This window comes from Pimephales promelas, chromosome 3 (genome assembly GCF_988280905.1).
Source record: "Pimephales promelas chromosome 3, fPimPro1.hap1.1, whole genome shotgun sequence".
In the NCBI taxonomy this organism is placed as follows: Eukaryota; Metazoa; Chordata; class Actinopteri; order Cypriniformes; family Leuciscidae; genus Pimephales; species Pimephales promelas.
This window is the reverse complement of record NC_142771.1, coordinates 40,752,524-40,759,545: the sequence shown is the minus strand read 5'-3', so window position 1 is coordinate 40,759,545 and position 7,022 is coordinate 40,752,524. Positions and strand designations below refer to the sequence as shown.

At 32.2% G+C, this 7,022-nt stretch overlaps 1 long non-coding RNA gene across 1 annotated transcript; it reads left to right on the top strand.

The window, feature by feature from the left end:
* Nucleotides 1–214: 214 nt before the first annotated feature.
* On the top strand, nucleotides 215–4,601 carry LOC148982098 (uncharacterized). The gene is made up of 3 exons (XR_016155226.1): nucleotides 215–303; nucleotides 390–489; nucleotides 2,373–4,601. It is a non-coding gene; the product is annotated as an uncharacterized LOC148982098 (long non-coding RNA).
* The last annotated feature ends 2,421 nt before the right edge of the window (nucleotides 4,602–7,022 follow it).

The window sequence follows — 7,022 nt, the reverse complement described above, 5'->3', positions numbered from 1 at the left end:
TGTGAAATGGGAAAAACATTAGTCTAAGATTTTTCATCCTGAACTGACACTGATGTTCTTATGTCTATTCTCACACATTGTTGTAATGGATTTACACAGAAAGGGAGTGTTCAGCATGACAGTTTATTTCTTTATTTCCTGTTCTAACTTGCAGCTAAGTTGTGTAAATTGAATGTCTTTTCTTTATCCAGTCAGTGACATTAGAGAACCACATACCACATGAAACCTATAATGGGGAGGAGGATTCAGACGACTTCTGGGAGACTCTTTCAATGGAGAGGATTGCAACTGGCTTGTTGAAAAGTAAGTTTATTACTGGGAGTGTTTTCTTTCATGAAACATGACAGTTCTGCACAAGAGTGTACAGGATTGCTAACTCAATATATAAGGATCATGGAGCAGACACAGAGGAGAGGACACAGAGATGTGATGCAGGTTTCACTCCGACCGTGACTTGAGGGATATTGTGGAAGACACTGTTTCTATGAGGTGGGAGGAAACATCTAAACATCAGTTTATTAAACCTTGAATATTACCGCACTTAAAATGAGGATTTGTTTTAGTTTCGTAATTGGGTTGTGAGATCAATAGAGTGATCATAAAGTTTTTGCCACTATTAATTTCTACTTTTTAGTTTTTATTACAATCCTTTAAAAGAAAATTGCACTTACAGAGTTTTGTTTTATTTATGTGATCGGTTTGTGGTCAATAAAGTGATCCTAATGTTTCAAGTCTTCATCGTTCCAGGTTGACATATTTTTTTAATAATAATCCATTTTACAAGGTCAGTTAAATATCAGTAATGCATTTAAAGCTCATTCTGTAAAAATAAGGTAAGACACACCAATGCAATCATGTTTATAATGTTGATGTATAAAACGAATACACTTATAATAATAATAAAGTAAATTATAAATAACTGAATACACCAAATGTAAAACTCTTGATCTGTGGAAGGTGTTGGGCTTTATTTGTGCTCATCTGTAGATTAGTGTAGTTATGTCACACTTTTATAGCTTTTATGACGAAGGTTTACACAAATTTGCCAGGCATTTGCTTAATATTAATAAAATACATTCTAATCTCGCTTACTGTTGCTCGTTTTCTGTGCTATTTAAATATTTAGAAGTGTAACAATTATTATATAATACCTACTTATACTGTAGCTTATGGCATGATGGGTGAAACATGTTTTATGAAAGGAAATGAATCGCTCTTAGTTTCTTTGCATTTTGCATTCTTAGTTGAATGTTCTTTTTTTGGCTTTCACAAATTTAATTCGTCTGACTGAATTACAATAATACTGAAATGTAGTTGCGTTCTCTTTAGCAGAAACTGATTTGAGGTTTGACTGGACAAGAAAATGAGTCAAATGTTTTAACGGCTCTAAGTTGCTAAAATCTTCTACTGACATTTGTTAAGACATCTGCTTTAAACATTACAACCCTCATGATAACTTTAGTTAACTTTACATTTAGTAAATCCGCTAAAGGCTAATTACTCATCGACAGCAAGACAGAGCGACCGCAACAACTTTATAAGAACACCACTGATTATGAATACTAGTAATAACAAATAATCCAGAAAATCTAAAATGATAGTTTTAGTCTTTAGTGTGAGTGTCTTTGTGTCGGTACATCAGTGTTTGATGCTCGTGTGTGTGCGGCTCAATCTGTTGAGCTTCACTGCGACTGGAGCTCAAGATGTAGGCTACACACTAAAATAAATGTAAAGATTGAAAAGCTTTTTTAAAAGGGTGTGTTTCTAGGCACTTCTTAAATTGAAATTAATATAATAATAATTAATAATTTTGTTTTTAAACATTTTATATTGATGTTTTGTTAAAAAAGAATATTTAGGTTTATACATTTTCATAGATTTTGAGCAGTCATTACTTGTAAGTTTCAAATGAATTTATTAAATCCAGTGAAGTTCAAAATGCAAATTCTCTTATTGTTCTCATAAATTTCATCAAATGATATAAATTAGTGCTATCAATTGGTTAAATAACGAACTAATCCCACCTTTTCCTGTAATTAATCACAGTTTTTAATATATTTTTGTATTGTATTTCCACATTTAAACTCCAGATACGTAGAAAGACAGTCTACCTATATTTAAAATATTGTTTTAATGGCATATTTTTATGAATGAAGGCCACTATCACTGATACACCAATACTGCTTATGATGTCTCTATGAAATAGTTTTTTCTTCTCAGTTTTATCCATTAATTAATTAAAGCCATTCAGCATTAAGTTGTAAAGCCCGTAAACATGAATGCTTCATGAAGTGAAGAACACACGTCTTCATGCTGTTTTCGATCAGCGATGTCCTCGTATGACGTCAGTCTGAGGTCTCTTGTGTTCTCAGGGTGGTTACGCTGGGAATGCTGCTGGATTCAGGACTTCTTCTCTGCTCAAACTGACCGACACCAAAGCCAACAAACCAGGCGTGAACCTCCTCCATTTTGTTGCCATCGTGAGTGTCGTGATGATGTCACTTTCATTACGCCACTTCAAATGAAAGCAAACTACCAGATGATGTCATTATGAAGGAATAGAATCAGTTGGACAGAATTGTAAATCAAATTGAGCGTGAGTGATCTTTCTTCTCCTTACTACAAGAGTCTGTGAAGAAGGAGAAAGACTTGCTGATGTTTCCCAGCCGCTTGAGTCACGTCAGTCCAGCTTCAAGGTCAGGAGACAAACAAGCCTTCTCTCAGATCAATCTAGAAGAATATCAGCGGATGAGTGTCATGAAGCCAGTCTGGGTCACATTTCACCCCCAAATCAAAATCATTTAATAATGGTTTAAAAACAGGCTTTGTTTGTTGTGACCTCATTTTCATCAGCTTTACACAAAAACCAGCCGTGCTCGTGACATGATGTTCCTCAGTGGATAATATTAGAGAGTGAACGATGAGGTGTTTTTGTGGTCAGAAGAGTGTGTGTTGGAGGATCTTTCTCGACTACAAAGCCGAGTCTCAGAGCTCAGAGTCCGAGCTCAGGCAGATGCTGAGATCCAGATGCAGACCAGAACATTTCTAGAGGAGTGTGTGTGTCCAGATCATGTTCACAGATGCTGATGCTCCTGTTCAGCGTGTGAGTCCATCACTTCTTCCTTCAGGCTGTGCGGTGAGGCTGACGGAGGCTCAGGATGAGCTGGAAAACTCCCAGAAGAACAGCAAGACTCGGTGGAGTTCCTCTGTGAAGATGACGAGTCCTTCAAACTGGAGGAGGCCTGTGTGATCGTCCACGGCTTCTAAATATTATATAGATTTTACAAATATAACAAATATTAAGCATTTAAACTGTGGCTTTTGCATTCGGCTCAGTATTGCCCTGAAAGTGAACTGTAGCTTTACCAACAACACATATAATTATGCTGATGTTTCCATCTATTGCTTAGATTTGTGTCAAATTAATTCTGTAAAATACATTTTCTACACACACAAATTTTATCTTTCCCACAAAAGTCCACATTTCAATTTTTTGCTGCCATCTATTGATGATCCATTGCATGAAAATATTGCATGTTATTTTTTCATATGGAAGTAAAAGTTTATTAATGAAATGTTTATAAACAAAATATTAATTTTATTGAGCGATAATGATGTTTTGTTGGAAAAAGAATATGAAGGTTTCATAAATTTAGACTGTAAAAGTGAATGTTTTCATGAATATGTTTTTTATAATCAATAAAAGTGTGGCAACAGATTACAAGCAACATTATTAATTAAATTGAACAAATTAGTATTTAGTAATAATTAATCAAATTATTCCTTATAATCTGATTAATTATTATATTAATCTAACCTTATTATAAATATCTGAATAACAGACAGACGTCAAAGATTAATTAAGAACTCCTTATTTTCTATTGCCAACATTGATACATCTGATGTTAACAAGCAGAATCACTGAAGGAGAAACCTAAAACAAACACCGATCACCATAATGGCGACTTAAATGTAAGGTTTTTTTTGTAAGTTTTACTAATTTTAAATGGTTCATTTTTAAGGAATTTATTTGAATAATTATTACTCAATTCTAATTTGTTAAATGGAATGAATAAAATTGCTTTTGATTAGATAAAGCGCATTCATTTTTACAGTGGACTCTTTTGAGAAGTCATGAGTTAGAAGTTTAAAATGAATGAAATTAAATCCATTGAAGTCAATGAAGTTCATACTGGTAATTCTCTTATTATGTTTTAATGAATTTCATCTAGTGATATATTCAAATAAATGTCTCATATTGATACAAATGTATCTTGTCTTGCATCACAAGGTTTTCCTGAACAAATTAGACATTTCAAAGAATTTCTCATTTTTTAATTAATAAAAAGGGGTTAAATGAAGTGATAGCATGTTAAAAACGTGACATTCAAAACTTTAAAACTTTTGTGCATTCACTCATTAATGAGCAGTTACTGATTAGATGTAGTATGTTTATGATGAACAATATTAAGTTATGAGTGTATTATAATCTCTCGTTCCTCCGGGTCCAAACACAGTAAATGATGAAGTGAAACTCATGATGGAGGACATGATCCTCTGAGCTTTTACTTTACTTACAGGAACAACATTATGATGATCAACTTCAGTGAAAATATGATGTTATATGTAATAATTCAAATCTGCTGAAGTAAAACTGTGTGAATGTTTACAGATTTAATGCTGATCTCTGATAATCTGCTGTTTTCTGTTTATGAAATGATAAATGATCAGAACGGATGTTCAGTGTAATATTTGTAAATGAGGGGAATATGAAATAAAGTCTGAATTGATTATTACTCTTTGTTAGTGTGTGTTTGACTGTAATGTGTTTTGTCAGCATTGTGTTTTTGATAAAGATGTTTATGGATCTTTAAACTGATTCATTGGTTAATATTACTCAGTTCAAACTTTTGTGCGTTCACTCATTAATGAGCAGTTACTGATAGCTGTAATGGTTTCTGATGAACAATATTAAGTTATGAGTGTATTATTAGCTTACTTTCCTCCGGGTCCAAACACAGTAAATGATGAAGTGAAACTCATGATGGAGGACATGATCCTCTGAGCTTTTACTTTACTTACATAAACAACATTATGATGATCAACTTCAATGAAAATCTGATGTTATATGTAATAATTCAAATCTGCTGAAGTAAAACTGTGTGTGAATGTTTACAGATTTAATGCTGATCTCTGATAATCTGCTGTTTTCTGTTTATGAATTGATAAATGATAAGAACGGATGTTCAGTGTAATATTTGTAAATGAGGGGAATATGAAATAAAGTCTGAATTGATTGTTACTCTTTGTAAGTGTGTGTTTGACTGTAATCTGTTTTGTAAACATTGTGTTTTTGATAATTAGATATTAATGCACTGTAAAAAATGATTTTTTGGTTAAGTAAATACTAGTGAAAAAAACCAATGTAATTTACTTGAAAAAGTTAGTTCAGGCAAGAATTTAAAAAACTAAGTAGATTCCATATCAGTACTTATTTCAAGCGAGTATAAATGAAAGTGTAATATCAACTCAATAAAATTAAGTAAAAATTACTCAACTTTTCTGATACTGGGGTTCCCATCATGCACTGGACCTTGAATAATTAATGAGGTTCATTTTGCACTGGTTTCCAGCTGTATTTACACTGTTTTATCGTTGATTTTTGTTTTCAGTATTAGTAAATTGCCATTTTTTGACATTTCTAGTAAATATTTTGCTTAAAACGACACATTCAAACACAAAAACGATCCATCAAATGTTACCACCATTGTGTATTGTCTACCAAGTGTTGAGGTGTTTGCATTCACATAAGGCTTAAAGTCTGACATGATGTATATTTAATTACTTAGATGAACTAAGTAAAGAACATACTATAAATGACTAATAAAATTCAAGATAATTGTTTTAGTGAAGTGTAATACGGCAAAGGAAATCGGTAAATCAACCTTTTACAAGCCGAGTTAAAATTACTTATTTTTTGTAAAGTTTACTTAATTCCACATTCCAAGTAAATTTAACTTAAAGATTTCTAATTAAAGCTACTGATAAATATGTTTAGGTTTTTACTTGGCAAATCTTTGTAAATTTACTAGCATTTTCTGAGTGAGATCGTTTAGCAAGGTTTTTTCAAGTAAATCCTACTCCAAATTTTTTACAGTGTGGATGCTGATTCATTGTTTTCATTTCAAAATTTTAAGGTAACACTTTATTTGAAGGGGTGTGCATAAGACTGACATGACACTGTCATAAACATGACATAACACCTGTCATGAACATGAAGGAGTCTTTATGAATGTTTATGACTGTTGTCATTAAGTGTCATACGGTAAATTATGACACTTTAAATGCAAAGTTGACATTGTTTAAAATGTCTTTGTTATGACAACTTGACATTAACCAAGAAATCATAACCTGTTAACCTGTAATGTGTTAACATTACAGTACCCTGTCATATGTTATGGTTGGTTTTAACTTTGGTTGTCATGACACCATTACAACTGTGACATGAATATTTTACTTGTCCTCAAGTGGAACACATTGTACTAGTTATAAAGATGTCATTAAAGGTCATTACACTGTCAAATGCTTTAACAACAGTGTCATTAATATTTCCCCTTACCTCAAGTAAAGTGGAACACGTTGGACTAGTTATGATTTCTTGGTTAATGTCAAGTTGTCATAATCAAGACATTTCTGTCTGTGTTAATGTCAAGTTGTCATAACAAAGACATTTCAAACAATGTCATCTTTGCATTAAAAGTGTCATAATTTACCAAATGATACTTAATGACAACAGTCATAAACATTCATAAAGACTCCTTCATGTTCATGACAGTGTCATGACAACCTTATGCACACCCCTTCAAATAAAGTGTTACCAATTTTAATAAAAATGTGCAAAACATGAAAATAAATATATTGAGGTTATATATACCTGTTTATATATACAGTACACATGGATATCTCTCTTTCTCATATATATTCACAATTTTACTTGTACTTAAATAACTTGTTTTATTTAT